Source organism: Pseudophryne corroboree, chromosome 3 (genome assembly GCF_028390025.1).
Source record: "Pseudophryne corroboree isolate aPseCor3 chromosome 3, aPseCor3.hap2, whole genome shotgun sequence".
Lineage (NCBI taxonomy): Eukaryota > Metazoa > Chordata > Amphibia > Anura > Myobatrachidae > Pseudophryne > Pseudophryne corroboree.
In genome coordinates, this window is record NC_086446.1 from 152,101,266 (window position 1) to 152,125,948 (window position 24,683).

The window sequence follows — 24,683 nt, forward strand, 5'->3', positions numbered from 1 at the left end:
TCCATTGGGAGACTTGACTATTGTTGTTAAAAGACATAGGCATTCATAATATAGAGCCACAAACCACACTTGTAAAATAAAAACATGATAACATGGGATTCGAACCAATGACAGTCTTAATTTGATAGTGCAAACCCAACACCTTACGAACTGTGCTAACCAGTCTGTGCATACCAGACACACAATTTATCAGAGATTTAAGTGAATAAGCTACAGTGTCCAAGGTACTAAACATAATATAATCTATGGGGTGTCATAAGCAAGTCATTAGAATACTTTCCTACTAAATTTAATAGACATAAGCATTCAATATTTGAGTAAACAAAGAGAAAATAAAGCTATCTATTGGGTTTCACTAAAAAGTCCAATGGGAGACTTGACTATTGTTGTTAAAAGACATAGGCATTCATATTATAGAGCCACAAACCACACTAGTAAAATAAAAACATAAGCATTCAATATTTGAGTAAACAAAGAGAAAATAAAGCTATCTATTGGGTTTCACTAAAAAGTCCATTGGGAGACTTGACTATTGTTGTTAAAAGACATAGGCATTCATATTATAGAGCCACAAACCACACTAGTAAAATAAAAACATGATAACATGGGATTCGAACCAATGACAGTCTTAATTTGATAGCGCAAGCCCAACACCTTACGAACTGTGCTAACCAGACTGTGCATACCAGACACACAATTTATCAGAGATTTAAGTGAATAAGCTACAGTGTCCAAGGTACTAAACATAATTTAATCTATGTGGTGTCATAAGCACGTCATTAGAATACTTTCCTACTAAATTTACAAGACATAAGCATTCAATATTTGAGTAAACAAAGAGAAAATAAAGCTATCTATTGGGTTTCACTAAAAAGTCCATTGGAAGACTTGACTATTGTTGTTAAAAGACATAGGCATTCATATTATAGAGCCACAAACAACAATAGTAAAATAAAAACATGATAACATGGGACTCGAACCAATGACAGTCTTAATTTGATAGTGCAAACCCAACACCTTACTAACTGTGCTAACCAGACTGTGCTTACCAGACACACAATTTATCAGAGATTTAAGTGAATAAGCTACAGTGTCCAAGGTACTAAACATAATATAATCTATGGGGTGTCATAAGCAAGTCATTATAATACTTACCTACTAAATTTACAAGACATAAGCATTCAATATTTGAGTAAACAAAGAGAAAATAAAGCTATCTATTGGGTTTCACTAAAAAGTCCAGTGGGAGACTTGACTATTGTTGTTAAAAGACATAGGCATTCATATTATAGAGCCACAAACCACACTAGTAAAATAAAAACATAAGCATTCAATATTTGAGTAAACAAAGAGAAAATAAAGCTATCTATTGGGTTTCACTAAAAATTCCATTGGGAGACTTGACTATTGTTGTTAAAAGACATAGCCATTCATATTATAGAGCCACAAACCACACTTGTAAAATAAAAACATGATAACATGGGATTAGAACCAATGACAGTCTTAATTTGATAGTGCAAACCCAACACCTTACTAACTGTGCTAACCAGACTGTGCATACCAGACACACAATTTATTAGAGATTTAAGTGAATAAGCTACAGTGTCCAAGGTACTAAACATAATATAATCTATGGGGTGTCATAAGCAAGTCATTAGAATACTTTCCTACTAAATTTACAAGACATAAGCATTCAATATTTGAGTAAACAAAGAGAAAATAAAGCTATCTATTGGGTTTCACTAAAAAGTCCAATGGGAGACTTGACTATTGTTGTTAAAAGACATAGGCATTCATATTATAGAGCCACAAACCACACTAGTAAAATAAAAACATAAGCATTCAATATTTGAGTAAACAAAGAGAAAATAAAGCTATCTATTGGGTTTCACTAAAAAGTCCATTGGGAGACTTGACTATTGTTGTTAAAAGACATAGGCATTCATATTATAGAGCCACAAACCACACTAGTAAAATAAAAACATAAGCATTCAATATTTGAGTAAACAAAGAGAAAATAAAGCTATCTATTGGGTTTCACTAAAAAGTCCATTGGGAGACTTGACTATTGTTGTTAAAATACATAGGCATTCATATTATAGAGCCACATACCACACTTGTAAAATAAAAACATGATAACATGGGATTAGAACCAATGACAGTCTTAATTTGATAGTGCAAATCCTACACCTTACTAACTATGCTAACCAGACTGTGCATACCAGACACACAATTTATCAGAGATTTAAGTGAATAAGCTACAGTGTCCAAGGTACTAAACATAATATAATCTATGGGGTGTCATAAGCAAGTCAGAATACTTTCCTACTAAATTTACAAGACATAAGCATTCAATATTTGAGTAAACAAAGAGAAAATAAAGCTATCTATTGAGTTTCACTAAAAATTCCATTGGGAGACTTGACTATTGTTGTTAAAAGACATAGGCATTCATATTATAGAGCCACAAACCACACTAGTAAAATAAAAACATAAGCATTCAATATTTGAGTAAACAAAGAGAAAATAAAGCTATCTATTGGGTTTCACTAAAAAGTCCATTGGGAGACTTGACTATTGTTGTTAAAAGACATAGGCATTCATATTATAGAGCCACAAACCACACTTGTAAAATAAAAACATGATAACATGGGATTCGAACCAATGACAGTCTTAATTTGGTAGTGCAAACCCAACACCTTACGAACTGTGCTAACCAGACTGTGCATACCAGACACACAATTTATCAGAGATTTAAGTGAATAAGCTACAGTGTCCAAGGTACTAAACATAATATAATCTATGGGGTGTCATAAGCAAGTCATTAGAATACTTTCCTACTAAATTTACAAGACATAAGCATTCAATATTTGAGTAAACAAAGAGAAAATAAAGCTATCTATTGGGTTTCACTAAAAAGTCCAATGGGAGACTTGACTATTGTTGTTAAAAGACATAGGCATTCATATTATAGAGCCACAAACCACACTAGTAAAATAAAAACATAAGCATTCAATATTTGAGTAAACAAAGAGAAAATAAAGCTATCTATTGGGTTTCACTAAAAAGTCCATTGGGAGACTTGACTATTGGTGTTAAAATACATAGGCATTCATATTATAGAGCCACATACCACACTTGTAAAATAAAAACATGATAACATGGGATTAGAACCAATGACAGTCTTAATTTGATAGTGCAAATCCTACACCTTACTAACTGTGCTAACCAGACTGTGCATACCAAACACACAATTTATCAGAGATTTAAGTGAATAAGCTACAGTGTCCAAGGTACTAAACATAATATAATCTATGGGGTGTCATAAGCAAGTCAGAATACTTTCCTACTAAATTTACAAGACATAAGCATTCAATATTTGAGTAAACAAAGAGAAAATAAAGCTATCTATTGGGTTTCACTAAAAATTCCATTGGGAGACTTGACTATTGTTGTTAAAAGACATAGGCATTCATATTATAGAGCCACAAACCACACTAGTAAAATAAAAACATAAGCATTCAATATTTGAGTAAACAAAGAGAAAATAAAGCTATCTATTGGGTTTCACTAAAAAGTCCATTGGGAGACTTGACTATTGTTGTTAAAAGACATAGGCATTCATATTATAGAGCCACAAACCACACTTGTAAAATAAAAACATGATAACATGGGATTAGAACCAATGACAGTCTTAATTTGATAGTGCAAACCCAACACCTTACTAACTGTGCTAACCAGACTGTGCATACCAGACACACAATTTATCAGAGATTTAAGTGAATAAGCTACAGTGTCCAAGGTACTAAACATAATATAATCTATGGGGTGTCATAAGCAAGTCATTAGAATACTTTCCTACTAAATTTACAAGACATAAGCATTCAATATTTGAGTAAACAAAGAGAAAATAAAGCTATCTATTGGGTTTCACTAAAAATTCCATTGGGAGACTTGACTATTGTTGTTAAAAGACATAGGCATTCATATTATAGAGCCACAAACCACAATAGTAAAATAAAAATATGATAACATGGGATTCGAACCAATAACAGTCTTAATTTGATAGTGCAAACCCAATACCTTACGAACTGTGCTAACCAGACTGTGCATACCAGACACACAATTTATTAGAGATTTAAGTGAATAAGCTACAGTGTCCAAGGTACTAAACATAATATAATCTATGGGGTGTCATAAGCAAGTCATTAGAATACTTTCCTACTAAATTTACAAGACATAAGCATTCAATATTTGAGTAAACAAAGAGAAAATAAAGCTATCTATTGGGTTTCACTAAAAAGTCCAATGGGAGACTTGACTATTGTTGTTAAAAGACATAGGCATTCATATTATAGAGCCACAAACCACACTAGTAAAATAAAAACATAAGCATTCAATATTTTGTAAACAAAGAGAAAATAAAGCTATCTATTGGGTTTCACTAAAAAGTCCATTGGGAGACTTGACTATTGTTGTTAAAAGACATAGGCATTCATATTATAGAGCCACAAACCACACTTGTAAAATAAAAACATGATAACATGGGATTCGAACCAATGACAGTCTTAATTTGGTAGTGCAAACCCAACACCTTACGAACTGTGCTAACCAGACTGTGCATACCAGACACACAATTTATCAGAGATTTAAGTGAATAAGCTACAGTGTCCAAGGTACTAAACATAATATAATCTATGGGGTGTCATAAGCAAGTCATTAGAATACTTTCCTACTAAATTTACAAGACATAAGCATTCAATATTTGAGTAAACAAAGAGAAAATAAAGCTATCTATTGGGTTTCACTAAAAAGTCCAATGGGAGACTTGACTATTGTTGTTAAAAGACATAGGCATTCATATTATAGAGCCACAAACCACACTAGTAAAATAAAAACATAAGCATTCAATATTTGAGTAAACAAAGAGAAAATAAAGCTATCTATTGGGTTTCACTAAAAAGTCCATTGGGAGACTTGACTATTGGTGTTAAAATACATAGGCATTCATATTATAGAGCCACATACCACACTTGTAAAATAAAAACATGATAACATGGGATTAGAACCAATGACAGTCTTAATTTGATAGTGCAAATCCTACACCTTACTAACTGTGCTAACCAGACTGTGCATACCAGACACACAATTTATCAGAGATTTAAGTGAATAAGCTACAGTGTCCAAGGTACTAAACATAATATAATCTATGGGGTGTCATAAGCAAGTCAGAATACTTTCCTACTAAATTTACAAGACATAAGCATTCAATATTTGAGTAAACAAAGAGAAAATAAAGCTATCTATTGGGTTTCACTAAAAATTCCATTGGGAGACTTGACTATTGTTGTTAAAAGACATAGGCATTCATATTATAGAGCCACAAACCACACTAGTAAAATAAAAACATAAGCATTCAATATTTGAGTAAACAAAGAGAAAATAAAGCTATCTATTGGGTTTCACTAAAAAGTCCATTGGGAGACTTGACTATTGTTGTTAAAAGACATAGGCATTCATATTATAGAGCCACAAACCACACTTGTAAAATAAAAACATGATAACATGGGATTAGAACCAATGACAGTCTTAATTTGATAGTGCAAACCCAACACCTTACTAACTGTGCTAACCAGACTGTGCATACCAGACACACAATTTATCAGAGATTTAAGTGAATAAGCTACAGTGTCCAAGGTACTAAACATAATATAATCTATGGGGTGTCATAAGCAAGTCATTAGAATACTTTCCTACTAAATTTACAAGACATAAGCATTCAATATTTGAGTAAACAAAGAGAAAATAAAGCTATCTATTGGGTTTCACTAAAAATTCCATTGGGAGACTTGACTATTGTTGTTAAAAGACATAGGCATTCATATTATAGAGCCACAAACCACAATAGTAAAATAAAAATATGATAACATGGGATTCGAACCAATGACAGTCTTAATTTGATAGTGCAAACCCAATACCTTACGAACTGTGCTAACCAGACTGTACATACCAGACACACAATTTATCAGAGATTTAAGTGAATAAGCTACAGTGTCCAAGGTACTAAACATAATATAATCTATGGGGTGTCATAAGCAAGTCATTAGAATACTTTCCTACTAAATTTACAAGACATAAGCATTCAATATTTGAGTAAACAAAGAGAAAATAAAGCTATCTATTGGGTTTCACTAAAAATTCCATTGGGAGACTTGACTATTGTTGTTAAAAGACATAGGCATTCATATTATAGAGCCACAAACCACAATAGTAAAATAAAAATATGATAACATGGGATTCGAACCAATGACAGTCTTAATTTGATAGTGCAAACCCAATACCTTACGAACTGTGCTAACCAGACTGTACATACCAGACACACAATTTATCAGAGATTTAAGTGAATAAGCTACAGTGTCCAAGGTACTAAACATAATATAATCTATGGGGTGTCATAAGCAAGTCATTAGAATACTTTCCTACTAAATTTACAAGACATAAGCATTCAATATTTGAGTAAACAAAGAGAAAATAAAGCTATCTATTGGGTTTCACTAAAAAGTCCTATGGGAGACTTGACTATTGTTGTTAAAAGACATAGGCATTCATATTATAGAGCCACAAACCACACTAGTAAAATAAAAACATAAGCATTCAATATTTGAGTAAACAAAGAGAAAATAAAGCTATCTATTGGGTTTCACTAAAAAGTCCATTGGGAGACTTGACTATTGTTGTTAAAAGACATAGGCATTCATATTATAGAGCCACAAACCACACTAGTAAAATAAAAACATAAGCATTCAATATTTGAGTTAACAAAGAGAAAATAAAGCTATCTATTGGGTTTCATTAAAAAGTCCATTGGGAGACTTGACTATTGTTGTTAAAATACATAGGCATTCATATTATAGAGCCACATATAACACTTGTAAAATAAAAACATGATAACATGGGATTAGAACCAATGACAGTCTTAATTTGATAGTGCAAATCCAACACCTTACTAACTGTGCTAACCAGACTTTGCATACCAAACACACAATTTATCAGAGATTTAAGTGAATAAGCTACAGTATCCAAGGTACTAATCATAATATAATCTATGGGGTGTCATAAGCAAGTCAGTATACGTTCCTACTAAATTTACAAGACATAAGCATTCAATATTTGAGTAAACAAAGAGAAAATAAAGCTATCTATTGGGTTTCACTAAAAATTCCATTGGGAGACTTGACTATTGTTGTTAAAAGACATAGGCATTCATAATATAGAGCCACAAACCACACTTGTAAAATAAAAACATGATAACATGGGATTAGAACCAATGACAGTCTTAATTTGATAGTGCAAACCCAACACCTCACTAACTGTGCTAACCAGACTGTGCATACCAGACACACAATTTATCAGAGATTTAAGTGAATAAGCTACAGTGTCCAAGGTACTAAACATAATATAATCTATGGGGTGTCATAAGCACGTCATTAGAATACTTTTCTACAAAATTTACAAGACGTAAGCATTCAATATTTGAGTAAACAAAGAGAAAATAAAGCTATCTATTGGGTTTCACTAAAAAGTCCATTGGGAGACTTGACTATTGTTGTTAAAAGACATAGGCATTCATATTATAGAGCCACAAACCACACTTGTAAAATAAAAACATGATAACATGGGATTAGAACCAATGACAGTCTTAATTTGATAGTGCAAATCCAACACCTTACTAACTGTGCTAACCAGACTGTGCATACCAGACACACAATTTATCAGAGATTTAAGTGAATAAGCTACAGTATCCAAGGTACTAAACATAATATAATCTATGGGGTGTCATAAGCAAGTCAGAATACTTTCCTACTAAATTTACAAGACATAAGCATTCAATATTTGAGTAAACAAAGAGAAAATAAAGCTATCTATTGGGTTTCACTAAAAATTCCATTGGGAGACTTGACTATTGTTGTTAAAAGACATAGGCATTCATATTATAGAGCCACAAACCACACTAGTAAAATAAAAACATAAGCATTCAATATTTGAGAATACAAAGAGAAAATAAAGCTATCTATTGGGTTTCACTAAAAAGTCCATTGGGAGACTTGACTATTGTTGTTAAAAGACATAGGCATTCATATTATAGAGCCACAAACCACACTAGTAAAATAAAAACATAAGCATTCAATATTTGAGTTAACAAAGAGAAAATAAAGCTATCTATTGGGTTTCATTAAAAAGTCCATTGGGAGACTTGACTATTGTTGTTAAAATACATAGGCATTCATATTATAGAGCCACATATAACACTTGTAAAATAAAAACGATAACATGGGATAAGAACCAATGACAGTCTTAATTTGATAGTGCAAATCCAACACCTTACTAACTGTGCTAACCAGACTGTGCATACCAAACACACAATTTATCAGAGATTTAAGTGAATAAGCTACAGTATCCAAGGTACTAATCATAATATAATCTATGGGGTGTCATAAGCAAGTCAGAATACGTTCCTACTAAATTTACAAGACATAAGCATTCAATATTTGAGTAAACAAAGAGAAAATAAAGCTATCTATTGGGTTTCACTAAAAATTCCATTGGGAGACTTGACTATTGTTGTTAAAAGACATAGGCATTCATATTATAGAGCCACAAACCACACTAGTAAAATAAAAACATAAGCATTCAATATTTGAGTAAACAAAGAGAAAATAAAGCTATCTATTGGGTTTCACTAAAAAGTCCATTGGGAGACTTGACTATTGTTGTAAAAAGACATAGGCATTCATAATATAGAGCCACAAACCACACTTGTAAAATAAAAACATGATAACATGGGATTAGAACCAATGACAGTCTTAATTTGATAGTGCAAACCCAACACCTCACTAACTGTGCTAACCAGACTGTGCATACCAGACACACAATTTATCAGAGATTTAAGTGAATAAGCTACAGTGTCCAAGGTACTAAACATAATATAATCTATGGGGTGTCATAAGCACGTCATTAGAATACTTTTCTACAAAATTTACAAGACATAAGCATTCAATATTTGAGTAAACAAAGAGAAAATAAAGCTATCTATTGGGTTTCACTAAAAAGTCCATTGGGAGACTTGACTATTGTTGTTAAAAGACATAGGCATTCATATTATAGAGCCACAAACCACACTTGTAAAATAAAAACATGATAACATGGGATTAGAACCAATGACAGTCTTAATTTGATAGTGCAAATCCAACACCTTACTAACTGTGCTAACCAGACTGTGCATACCAGACACACAATTTATCAGAGATTTAAGTGAATAAGCTACAGTATCCAAGGTACTAAACATAATATAATCTATGGGGTGTCATAAGCAAGTCAGAATACTTTCCTACTAAATTTACAAGACATAAGCATTCAATATTTGAGTAAACAAAGAGAAAATAAAGCTATCTATTGGGTTTCACTAAAAATTCCATTGGGAGCTTTGACTATTGTTGTTAAAAGACATAGGCATTCATATTATAGAGCCACAAACGACACTAGTAAAATAAAAACATAAGCATTCAATATTTGAGTAAACAAAGAGAAAATAAAGCTATCTATTGGGTTTCACTAAAAAGTCCATTGGGAGACTTGACTATTGTTGTTAAAAGACATAGGCATTCATATTATAGAGCCACAAACCACAATAGTAAAATAAAAACATGATAACATGGGATTCGAACCAATGACAGTCTTAATTTGATAGCGCAAACCCAACACCTTACGAACTGTGCTAACCAGACTGTGCATACCGGACACACAATTTATCAGAGATTTAAGTGAATAAGCTACAGTGTCCAAGGTACTAAACATAATATAATCTATGGGGTGTCATAAGCAAGTCATTAGAATACTTTCCTACTAAATTTACAAGACATAAGCATTCAATATTTGAGTAAACAAAGAGAAAATAAAGCTATCTATTGGGTTTCACTAAAAAGTCCAATGGGAGACTTGACTATTGTTGTTAAAAGACATAGACATTCATATTATAGAGCCACAAATCACACTAGTAAAATAAAAACATAAGCATTCAATATTTGAGTAAACAAAGAGAAAATAAAGCTATCTATTGGGTTTCACTAAAAAGTCCATTGGGAGACTTGACTATTGTTGTTAAAATACATAGGCATTCATATTATAGAGCCACAAACCACACTAGTAAAATAAAAACATGATAACATGGGATTCGAACCAATGACAGTCTTAATTTGATAGTGCAAACCCAACACCTTACGAACTGTGCTAACCAGTCTGTGCATACCAGACACACAATTTATCAGAGATTTAAGTGAATAAGCTACAGTGTCCAAGGTACTAAACATAATATAATCTATGGGGTGTCATAAGCAAGTCATTAGAATACTTTCCTACTAAATTTAATAGACATAAGCATTCAATATTTGAGTAAACAAAGAGAAAATAAAGCTATCTATTTTGTTTCACTAAAAAGTCCAATGGGAGACTTGACTATTGTTGTTAAAAGACATAGGCATTCATATTATAGAGCCACAAACCACACTAGTAAAATAAAAACATAAGCATTCAATATTTGAGTAAACAAAGAGAAAATAAAGCTATCTATTGGGTTTCACTAAAAAGTCCATTGGGAGACTTGACTATTGTTGTTAAAAGACATAGGCATTCATATTATAGAGCCACAAACCACACTAGTAAAATAAAAACATGATAACATGGGATTCGAACCAATGACAGTCTTAATTTGATAGCGCAAGCCCAACACCTTACGAACTGTGCTAACCAGACTGTGCATACCAGACACACAATTTATCAGAGATTTAAGTGAATAAGCTACAGTGTCCAAGGTACTAAACATAATTTAATCTATGTGGTGTCTTAAGCACGTCATTAGAATACTTTCCTACTAAATTTACAAGACATAAGCATTCAATATTTGAGTAAACAAAGAGAAAATAAAGCTATCTATTGGGTTTCACTAAAAAGTCCATTGGAAGACTTGACTATTGTTGTTAAAAGACATAGGCATTCATATTATAGAGCCACAAACCACACTTGTAAAATAAAAACATGATAACATGGTATTAGAACCAATGACAGTCTTAATTTGATAGTGCAAACCCAACACCTTACTAACTGTGCTAACCAGACTGTGCATACCAGACACACAATTTATTAGAGATTTAAGTGAATAAGCTACAGTGTCCAAGGTACTAAACATAATATAATCTATGGGGTGTCATAAGCAAGTCATTAGAATACTTTCCTACTAAATTTACAAGACATAAGCATTCAATATTTGAGTAAACAAAGAGAAAATAAAGCTATCTATTGGGTTTCACTAAAAAGTCCAATGGGAGACTTGACTATTGTTGTTAAAAGACATAGGCATTCATATTATAGAGCCACAAACCACACTAGTAAAATAAAAACATAAGCATTCAATATTTGAGTAAACAAAGAGAAAATAAAGCTATCTATTGGGTTTCACTAAAAAGTCCATTGGGAGACTTGACTATTGTTGTTAAAAGACATAGGCATTCATATTATAGAGCCACAAACCACACTAGTAAAATAAAAACATAAGCATTCAATATTTGAGTAAACAAAGAGAAAATAAAGCTATCTATTGGGTTTCACTAAAAAGTCCATTGGGAGACTTGACTATTGTTGTTAAAATACATAGGCATTCATATTATAGAACCACATACCACACTTGTAAAATAAAAACATGATAACATGGGATTAGAACCAATGACAGTCTTAATTTGATAGTGCAAATCCTACACCTTACTAACTGTGCTAACCAGACTGTGCATACCAGACACACAATTTATCAGAGATTTAAGTGAATAAGCTACAGTGTCCAAGGTACTAAACATAATATAATCTATGGGGTGTCATAAGCAAGTCAGAATACTTTCCTACTAAATTTACAAGACATAAGCATTCAATATTTGAGTAAACAAAGAGAAAATAAAGCTATCTATTGAGTTTCACTAAAAATTCCATTGGGAGACTTGACTATTGTTGTTAAAAGACATAGGCATTCATATTATAGAGCCACAAACCACACTAGTAAAATAAAAACATAAGCATTCAATATTTGAGTAAACAAAGAGAAAATAAAGCTATCTATTGGGTTTCACTAAAAAGTCCATTGGGAGACTTGACTATTGTTGTTAAAAGACATAGGCATTCATATTATAGAGCCACAAACCACACTAGTAAAATAAAAACATAAGCATTCAATATTTGAGTAAACAAAGAGAAAATAAAGCTATCTATTGGGTTTCACTAAAAAGTCCATTGGGAGACTTGACTATTGTTGTTAAAATACATAGGCATTCATATTATAGAGCCACATACCACACTTGTAAAATAAAAACATGATAACATGGGATTAGAACCAATGACAGTCTTAATTTGATAGTGCAAATCCTACACCTTACTAACTGTGCTAACCAGACTGTGCATACCAGACACACAATTTATCAGAGATTTAAGTGAATAAGCTACAGTGTCCAAGGTACTAAACATAATATAATCTATGGGGTGTCATAAGCAAGTCAGAATACTTTCCTACGAAATTTACAAGACATAAGCATTCAATATTTGAGTAAACAAAGAGAAAATAAAGCTATCTATTGAGTTTCACTAAAAATTCCATTGGGAGACTTGACTATTGTTGTTAAAAGACATAGGCATTCATATTATAGAGCCACAAACCACACTTGTAAAATAAAAACATGATAACATGGGATTCGAACCAATGACAGTCTTAATTTGGTAGTGCAAACCCAACACCTTACGAACTGTGCTAACCAGACTGTGCATACCAGACACACAATTTATCAGAGATTTAAGTGAATAAGCTACAGTGTCCAAGGTACTAAACATAATATAATCTATGGGGTGTCATAAGCAAGTCATTAGAATACTTTCCTACTAAATTTACAAGACATAAGCATTCAATATTTGAGTAAACAAAGAGAAAATAAAGCTATCTATTGGGTTTCACTAAAAAGTCCAATGGGAGACTTGACTATTGTTGTTAAAAGACATAGGCATTCATATTATAGAGCCACAAACCACACTAGTAAAATAAAAACATAAGCATTCAATATTTGAGTAAACAAAGAGAAAATAAAGCTATCTATTGGGTTTCACTAAAAAGTCCTTTTGGAGACTTGACTATTGGTGTTAAAATACATAGGCATTCATATTATAGAGCCACATACCACACTTGTAAAATAAAAACATGATAACATGGGATTAGAACCAATGACAGTCTTAATTTGATAGTGCAAATCCTACACCTTACTAACTGTGCTAACCAGACTGTGCATACCAGACACACAATTTATCAGAGATTTAAGTGAATAAGCTACAGTGTCCAAGGTACTAAACATAATATAATCTATGGGGTGTCATAAGCAAGTCAGAATACTTTCCTACTAAATTTACAAGACATAAGCATTCAATATTTGAGTAAACAAAGAGAAAATAAAGCTATCTATTGGGTTTCACTAAAAATTCCATTGGGAGACTTGACTATTGTTGTTAAAAGACATAGGCATTCATATTATAGAGCCACAAACCACACTAGTAAAATAAAAACATAAGCATTCAATATTTGAGTAAACAAAGAGAAAATAAAGCTATCTATTGGGTTTCACTAAAAAGTCCATTGGGAGACTTGACTATTGTTGTTAAAAGACATAGGCATTCATATTATAGAGCCACAAACCACACTTGTAAAATAAAAACATGATAACATGGGATTAGAACCAATGACAGTCTTAATTTGATAGTGCAAACCCAACACCTTACTAACTGTGCTAATCAGACTGTGCATACCAGACATACAATTTATCAGAGATTTAAGTGAATAAGCTACAGTGTCCAAGGTACTAAACATAATATAATCTATGGGGTGTCATAAGCACGTCAATAGAATACTTTTCTACAAAATTTACAAGACATAAGCATTCAATATTTGAGTAAACAAAGAGAAAATAAAGCTATCTATTGGGTTTCACTAAAAAGTCCATTGGGAGACTTGACTATTGTTGTTAAAAGACATAGGCATTCATATTATAGAGCCACAAACCACAATAGTAAAATAAAAACATGATAACATTGGATTTGAACCAATGACAGTCTTAATTTGATAGTGCAAACCCAACACCTTACGAACTATGCTAACCAGACTGTGCATACCAGACACACAATTTATCAGAGATTTAAGTGAATAAGCTACAGTGTCCAAGGTACTAAACATAATATAATCTATGGGGTGTCATAAGTAAGTCATTAGAATACTTTCCTACTAAATTTACAAGACATAAGCATTCAATATTTGAGTAAACAAAGAGAAAATAAAGCTATCTATTGGGTTTCACTAAAAAGTCCAATGGGAGACTTGACTATTGTTGTTAAAAGACATAGGCATTCATATTATAGAGCCACAAACCACACTAGTAAAAAAAAAACATGATAACATGGGATTCGAACCAATGACAGTATTAATTTGATAGTGCAAGCCCAACACCTTACGAACTGTGCTAACCAGACTGTGCATACCAGACACACAATTTATCAGAGATTTAAGTGAATAAGCTACAGTGTCCAAGGTACTAAACATAATATAATCTATGGGGTGTCATAAGCACGTCAAAAGAATACTTTTCTACAAAATTTACAAGACATAAGCATTCAAAATTTGAGTAAACAAAGAGAAAATAAAGCTATCTATTGGGTTTCACTAAAAAGTCCATTGGGAGACTTGACTATTGTTGTTAAAAGACATAGGCATTCATATTATAGAGCCACAAACCACAATAGTAAAATAAAAACATGATAACATGGGATTCGAACCAATGACAGTCTTAATTTGATATTGCAAACCCAACACCTTACGAACTGTGCTAACCAGACTGTGCATACCAGACACACAATTTATCAGAGATTTAAGTGAATAAGCTACAGTGTCCAAGGTACTAAACATAATATAATCTATGGGGTGTCATAAGTAAGTCATTAGAATACTTTCCTACTAAATTTACAAGACATAAGCATTCAATATTTGAGTAAACAAAGAGAAAATAAAGCTATCTATTGGGTTTCACTAAAAAGTCCAATGGGAGACTTGACTATTGTTGTTAAAAGACATAGGCATTCATATTATAGAGCCACAAACCACACTAGTAAAATAAAAACATAAGCATTCAATATTTGAGTAAACAAAGAGAAAATAAAGCTATCTATTGGGTTTCACTAAAAAGTCAATTGGGAGACTTGACTATTGTTGTTAAAAGACATAGGCATTCATATTATAGAGCCACAAACCACACTTGTAAAATAAAAACATGATAACATGGGATTAGAACCAATGACAGTCTTAATTTGATAGTGCAAACCCAACACCTTACTAACTGTGCTAATCAGACTGTGCATACCAGACATACAATTTATCAGAGATTTAAGTGAATAAGCTACAGTGTCCAAGGTACTAAACATAATATAATCTATGGGGTGTCATAAGCACGTCAATAGAATACTTTTCTACAAAATTTACAAGACATAAGCATTCAATATTTGAGTAAACAAAGAGAAAATAAAGCTATCTATTGGGTTTCACTAAAAAGTCCATTGGGAGACTTGACTATTGTTGTTAAAAGACATAGGCATTCATATTATAGAGCCACAAACCACAATAGTAAAATAAAAACATGATAACATTGGATTTGAACCAATGACAGTCTTAATTTGATAGTGCAAACCCAACACCTTACGAACTATGCTAACCAGACTGTGCATACCAGACACACAATTTATCAGAGATTTAAGTGAATAAGCTACAGTGTCCAAGGTACTAAACATAATATAATCTATGGGGTGTCATAAGTAAGTCATTAGAATACTTTCCTACTAAATTTACAAGACATAAGCATTCAATATTTGAGTAAACAAAGAGAAAATAAAGCTATCTATTGGGTTTCACTAAAAAGTCCAATGGGAGACTTGACTATTGTTGTTAAAAGACATAGGCATTCATATTATAGAGCCACAAACCACACTAGTAAAAAAAAAACATGATAACATGGGATTCGAACCAATGACAGTATTAATTTGATAGTGCAAGCCCAACACCTTACGAACTGTGCTAACCAGACTGTGCATACCAGACACACAATTTATCAGAGATTTAAGTGAATAAGCTACAGTGTCCAAGGTACTAAACATAATATAATCTATGGGGTGTCATAAGCACGTCAAAAGAATACTTTTCTACAAAATTTACAAGACATAAGCATTCAAAATTTGAGTAAACAAAGAGAAAATAAAGCTATCTATTGGGTTTCACTAAAAAGTCCATTGGGAGACTTGACTATTGTTGTTAAAAGACATAGGCATTCATATTATAGAGCCACAAACCACAATAGTAAAATAAAAACATGATAACATGGGATTCGAACCAATGACAGTCTTAATTTGATATTGCAAACCCAACACCTTACGAACTGTGCTAACCAGACTGTGCATACCAGACACACAATTTATCAGAGATTTAAGTGAATAAGCTACAGTGTCCAAGGTACTAAACATAATATAATCTATGGGGTGTCATAAGCACGTCATTAGAATACTTTCCTACTAAATTTACAAGACATAAGCATTCAATATTTGAGTAAACAAAGAGAAAATAAAGCTATCTATTGGGTTTCACTAAAAAGTCCATTGGAAGACTTGACTATTGTTGTTAAAAGACATAGGCATTCATATTATAGAGCCACAAACAACAATAGTAAAATAAAAACATGATAACTTGGGACTCGAACCAATGACAGTCTTAATTTGATAGTGCAAACCCAACACCTTACTAACTGTGCTAACCAGACTGTGCATACCAGACGCCCAATTTATCAGAGATTTAAGTTAATAAGCTACAGTGTCCAAGGTACTAAACATAATATAATCTATGGGGTGTCATAAGCAAGTCATTAGAATACTCTCCTACTAAATTTACAAGACATAAGCATTCAATATTTGAGTAAACAAAGAGAAAATAAAGCTATCTATTGGGTTTCACTAAAAAGTCCATTGGGAGACTTGACTATTGTTGTTAAAAGACATAGGCATTCATATTATAGAGCCACAAACCACACTAGTAAAATAAAAACATAAGCATTCAATATTTGAGTAAACAAAGAGAAAATAAAGCTATCTATTGGGTTTCACTAAAAAGTCCATTGGGAGAGTTGACTATTGTTGTTAAAATACATAGGCATTCATATTATAGAGCCACAAACCACACTAGTAAAAAAAAACATGATAAGATGGGATTCGAACCAATGACAGTATTAATTTGATAGTGCAAGCCCAACACCTTACAAAGTGTGCTAACCAGACTGTGCATACCAGACACACAATTTATCAGAGATTTAAGTGAATAAGCTACAGTGTCCAAGGTACTAAACATAATATAATCTATGGGGTGTCATAAGCAAGTCAGAATACTTTCCTCCTAAATTTACAAGGCATAAGCATTCAATATTTGAGTAAACAAAGAGAAAATAAAGCTATCTATTGGGTTTCACAAAAAATTCCATTGTGAGACTTGACTATTGTTGTTAAAAGACATAGGCATTCATATTATAGAGCCACAAACCACACTAGTAAAATAAAAATATAAGCATTCAATATTTGAGTAAACAAAGAGAAAATAAAGCTATCTATTGGGTTTCACTAAAAAGTCCATTGGGAGACTTGACTATTGTTGTTAAAATACATAGGCATTCATATTATAGAGCCACAAACCACACTAGTAAAAAAAAACATGATAACATGGGATTCGAACCAATGACAGTATTAATTTGATAGTGCAAGCCCAACACCTTACGAACTGTGCTAACCAGACTGTGCATACCAGACACACAATTTATCAGAGATTTAAGTGAATAAGCTACAGTGTCCAAGGTACTAAACATAATATAATCTATGGGGTGTCATAAGCAAGTCAGAATACTTTCCTACTAAATTTACAAGACATAAGCATTCAATATTTGAGTAAACAAAGAGAAAATAAAGCTATCTATTGGGTTTCACTAAAAAATCCATTGGGAGACTTGACTATTGTTGTTAAAAGACATAGGCATTCATATTATAGAGCCACAAACCACACTAGTAAAATAAAAACATAAGCATTCAATATTTGAGTAAACAAAGAGAAAATAAAGCTATCTATTGGGTTTCACTAAAAATTCCATTGGGAGACTTGACTATTGTTGTTAAAAGACATATGCATTCATATTATAGAGCCACAAACCACACTTGTAAAATAAAAACATGATAACATGGGATTAGAACCAATGACAGTCTTAATTTGATAGTGCAAACCCAACACCTTACTAACTGTGCTAACCAGACTGTGCATACCAGACACACAATTTATCAGAGATTTAAGTGAATAAGCTACAGTGTCCAAGGTACTAAACATAATATAATCTATGGGGTGTCATAAGCACGTCAATAGAATACTTTTCTACAAAATTTACAAGACATAAGCATTCAATATTTGAGTAAACAAAGAGAAAATAAAGCTATCTATTGGGTTTCACTAAAAAGTCCATTGGAAGACTTGACTATTGTTGTTAAAAGACATAGGCATTCATATTATAGAGCCACAAACCACAATAGTAAAATAAAAACATGATAACATGGGTTTCGAACCAATGACAGTCTTAATTTGATAGTGCAAACCCAACACCTTACTAACTGTGCTAACCAGACTGTGCATACCAGACTCACAATTTATCAGAGATTTAAGCGAATAAGCTACAGTGTCCAAGGTACTAAACATAATATAATCTATGGGGTGTCATAAGCAAGTCATTAGAATACTTTCCTACTAAATTTACAAGACATAAGCATTCAATATTTGAGTAAACAAAGAGAAAATAAAGCTATCTATTGGGTTTCACTAAAAAGTCCATTGGAAGACTTGACTATTGTTGTTAAAAGACATAGGCATTCATATTATAGAGCCACAAACCACACTAGTAACATAAAAACATGATAACAAAGGAATCGATCCAATGACAGTCTTAATTTGATAGTGCAAACTTAACACCTTACTAACTGTGCTAACCAGACTGTGTATACCAGACACACAATTTATCAGAGATTTAAGTAAATAAGCTACAGTGTCCAAGGTACTAAACATAATATATTCTATGGGGTGTCATAAGCAAGTCATTAGAATACTTTCCTACTAAATTTATAAGACATATGCATTCAATATTTGAGTAAACAAAGAGAAAATAAAGCTATCTATTGGGTTTCACTAAAAAGTCCATTGGAAGACTTGACTATTGTTGTTAAAAGACATAGGCATTCATATTATAGAGCCACAAACCACACTAGTAAAATAAAAACATAAGCATTCAATATTTGAGTAAACAAAGAGAAAATAAAGCTATCTATTGGGTTTCACTAAAAAGTCCAATGGGAGACTTGACTATTGTTGTTAAAAGACATAGGCATTCATATTATAGAGCCACAAACCACACTAGTAAAATAAAAACATAAGCATTCAATATTTGAGTAAACAAAGAGAAAATAAAGCTATCTATTGGGTTTCACTAAAAAGTCAATTGGGAGACTTGACTATTGTTGTTAAAAGACATAGGCATTCATATTATAGAGCCACAAACCACACTTGTAAAATAAAAACATGATAACATGGGATTAGAACCAATGACAGTCTTAATTTGATAGTGCAAACCCAACACCTTACTAACTGTGCTAATCAGACTGTGCATACCAGACATACAATTTATCAGAGATTTAAGTGAATAAGCTACAGTGTCCAAGGTACTAAACATAATATAATCTATGGGGTGTCATAAGCACGTCAATAGAATACTTTTCTACAAAATTTACAAGACATAAGCATTCAATATTTGAGTAAACAAAGAGAAAATAAAGCTATCTATTGGGTTTCACTAAAAAGTCCATTGGGAGACTTGACTATTGTTGTTAAAAGACATAGGCATTCATATTATAGAGCCACAAACCACAATAGTAAAATAAAAACATGATAACATTGGATTTGAACCAATGACAGTCTTAATTTGATAGTGCAAACCCAACACCTTACGAACTATGCTAACCAGACTGTGCATACCAGACACACAATTTATCAGAGATTTAAGTGAATAAGCTACAGTGTCCAAGGTACTAAACATAATATAATCTATGGGGTGTCATAAGTAAGTCATTAGAATACTTTCCTACTAAATTTACAAGACATAAGCATTCAATATTTGAGTAAACAAAGAGAAAATAAAGCTATCTATTGGGTTTCACTAAAAAGTCCAATGGGAGACTTGACTATTGTTGTTAAAAGACATAGGCATTCATATTATAGAGCCACAAACCACACTAGTAAAAAAAAAACATGATAACATGGGATTCGAACCAATGACAGTATTAATTTGATAGTGCAAGCCCAACACCTTACGAACTGTGCTAACCAGACTGTGCATACCAGACACACAATTTATCAGAGATTTAAGTGAATAAGCTACAGTGTCCAAGGTACTAAACATAATATAATCTATGGGGTGTCATAAGCACGTCAAAAGAATACTTTTCTACAAAATTTACAAGACATAAGCATTCAAAATTTGAGTAAACAAAGAGAAAATAAAGCTATCTATTGGGTTTCACTAAAAAGTCCATTGGGAGACTTGACTATTGTTGTTAAAAGACATAGGCATTCATATTATAGAGCCACAAACCACAATAGTAAAATAAAAACATGATAACATGGGATTCGAACCAATGACAGTCTTAATTTGATATTGCAAACCCAACACCTTACGAACTGTGCTAACCAGACTGTGCATACCAGACACACAATTTATCAGAGATTTAAGTGAATAAGCTACAGTGTCCAAGGTACTAAACATAATATAATCTATGGGGTGTCATAAGCACGTCATTAGAATACTTTCCTACTAAATTTACAAGACATAAGCATTCAATATTTGAGTAAACAAAGAGAAAATAAAGCTATCTATTGGGTTTCACTAAAAAGTCCATTGGAAGACTTGACTATTGTTGTTAAAAGACATAGGCATTCATATTATAGAGCCACAAACAACAATAGTAAAATAAAAACATGATAACTTGGGACTCGAACCAATGACAGTCTTAATTTGATAGTGCAAACCCAACACCTTACTAACTGTGCTAACCAGACTGTGCATACCAGACGCCCAATTTATCAGAGATTTAAGTTAATAAGCTACAGTGTCCAAGGTACTAAACATAATATAATCTATGGGGTGTCATAAGCAAGTCATTAGAATACTCTCCTACTAAATTTACAAGACATAAGCATTCAATATTTGAGTAAACAAAGAGAAAATAAAGCTATCTATTGGGTTTCACTAAAAAGTCCATTGGGAGACTTGACTATTGTTGTTAAAAGACATAGGCATTCATATTATAGAGCCACAAACCACACTAGTAAAATAAAAACATAAGCATTCAATATTTGAGTAAACAAAGAGAAAATAAAGCTATCTATTGGGTTTCACTAAAAAGTCCATTGGGAGAGTTGACTATTGTTGTTAAAATACATAGGCATTCATATTATAGAGCCACAAACCACACTAGTAAAAAAAAACATGATAAGATGGGATTCGAACCAATGACAGTATTAATTTGATAGTGCAAGCCCAACACCTTACAAAGTGTGCTAACCAGACTGTGCATACCAGACACACAATTTATCAGAGATTTAAGTGAATAAGCTACAGTGTCCAAGGTACTAAACATAATATAATCTATGGGGTGTCATAAGCAAGTCAGAATACTTTCCTCCTAAATTTACAAGGCATAAGCATTCAATATTTGAGTAAACAAAGAGAAAATAAAGCTATCTATTGGGTTTCACAAAAAATTCCATTGTGAGACTTGACTATTGTTGTTAAAAGACATAGGCATTCATATTATAGAGCCACAAACCACACTAGTAAAATAAAAATATAAGCATTCAATATTTGAGTAAACAAAGAGAAAATAAAGCTATCTATTGGGTTTCACTAAAAAGTCCATTGGGAGACTTGACTATTGTTGTTAAAATACATAGGCATTCATATTATAGAGCCACAAACCACACTAGTAAAAAAAAACATGACAACATGGGATTCGAACCAATGACAGTATTAATTTGATAGTGCAAGCCCAACACCTTACGAACTGTGCTAACCAGACTGTGCATACCAGACACACAATTTATCAGAGATTTAAGTGAATAAGCTACAGTGTCCAAGGTACTAAACATAATATAATCTATGGGGTGTCATAAGCAAGTCAGAATACTTTCCTACTAAATTTACAAGACATAAGCATTCAATATTTGAGTAAACAAAGAGAAAATAAAGCTATCTATTGGGTTTCACTAAAAAATCCATTGGGAGACTTGACTATTGTTGTTAAAAGACATAGGCATTCATATTATAGAGCCACAAACCACACTAGTAAAATAAAAACATAAGCATTCAATATTTGAGTAAACAAAGAGAAAATAAAGCTATCTATTGGGTTTCACTAAAAATTCCATTGGGAGACTTGACTATTGTTGTTAAAAGACATATGCATTCATATTATAGAGCCACAAACCACACTTGTAAAATAAAAACATGATAACATGGGATTAGAACCAATGACAGTCTTAATTTGATAGTGCAAACCCAACACCTTACTAACTGTGCTAACCAGACTGTGCATACCAGACACACAATTTATCAGAGATTTAAGTGAATAAGCTACAGTGTCCAAGGTACTAAACATAATATAATCTATGGGGTGTCATAAGCACGTCAATAGAATACTTTTCTACAAAATTTACAAGACATAAGCATTCAATATTTGAGTAAACAAAGAGAAAATAAAGCTATCTATTGGGTTTCACTAAAAAGTCCATTGGAAGACTTGACTATTGTTGTTAAAAGACATAGGCATTCATATTATAGAGCCACAAACCACAATAGTAAAATAAAAACATGATAACATGGGTTTCGAACCAATGACAGTCTTAATTTGATAGTGCAAACCCAACACCTTACTAACTGTGCTAACCAGACTGTGCATACCAGACTCACAATTTATCAGAGATTTAAGCGAATAAGCTACAGTGTCCAAGGTACTAAACATAATATAATCTATGGGGTGTCATAAGCAAGTCATTAGAATACTTTCCTACTAAATTTACAAGACATAAGCATTCAATATTTGAGTAAACAAAGAGAAAATAAAGCTATCTATTGGGTTTCACTAAAAAGTCCATTGGAAGACTTGACTATTGTTGTTAAAAGACATAGGCATTCATATTATAGAGCCACAAACCACACTAGTAACATAAAAACATGATAACAAAGGAATCGATCCAATGACAGTCTTAATTTGATAGTGCAAACTTAACACCTTACTAACTGTGCTAACCAGACTGTGTATACCAGACACACAATTTATCAGAGATTTAAGTAAATAAGCTACAGTGTCCAAGGTACTAAACATAATATATTCTATGGGGTGTCATAAGCAAGTCATTAGAATACTTTCCTACTAAATTTATAAGACATATGCATTCAATATTTGAGTAAACAAAGAGAAAATAAAGCTATCTATTGGGTTTCACTAAAAAGTCCATTGGAAGACTTGACTATTGTTGTTAAAAGACATAGGCATTCATATTATAGAGCCACAAACCACACTAGTAAAATAAAAACATAAGCATTCAATATTTGAGTAAACAAAGAGAAAATAAAGCTATCTATTGGGTTTCACTAAAAAGTCCATTGGGAGACTTGACTATTGTTGTTAAAATACATAGGCATTCATATTATAGAGCCACAAACCACACTAGTAAAAAAAAAACATGATAACATGGGATTCGAACCAATGACAGTATTAATTTGATAGTGCAAGCCCAACACCTTACGAACTGTGCTAACCAGACTGTGCATACCAGACACACAATTTATCAGAGATTTAAGTGAATAGGCTACAGTGTCCAAGGTACTAAACATAATATAATCTATGGGGTGTCATAAGCACGTCATTAGAATACTTTTCTACAAAATTTACAAGACATAAGCATTCAATATTTGAGTAAACAAAGAGAAAATAAAGCTATCTATTGGGTTTCACTAAAAAGTCCATTGGAAGACTTGACTATTGTTGTTAAAAGACATAGGCATTCATATTATAGAGCCACAAACCACACTAGTAAAAAAAAAAACATGATAACATGGGATTCGAACCAATGACAGTACTAATTTGATAGTGCAAGCCCAACACCTTACGAACTGTGCTAACCAGACTGTGCATACCAGACACACAATTTATCAGAGATTTAAGTGAATAAGCTACAGTGTCCAAGGTACTAAACATAATATAATCTATGGGGTGTCATAAGCAAGTCAGAATACTTTCCTACTAAATTTACAAGACATAAGCATTCAATATTTGAGTAAACAAAGAGAAAATAAAGCTATCTATTGGGTTTCACTAAAAAATCCATTGGGAGACTTGACTATTGTTGTTAAAAGACATAGGCATTCATATTATAGAGCCACAAACCA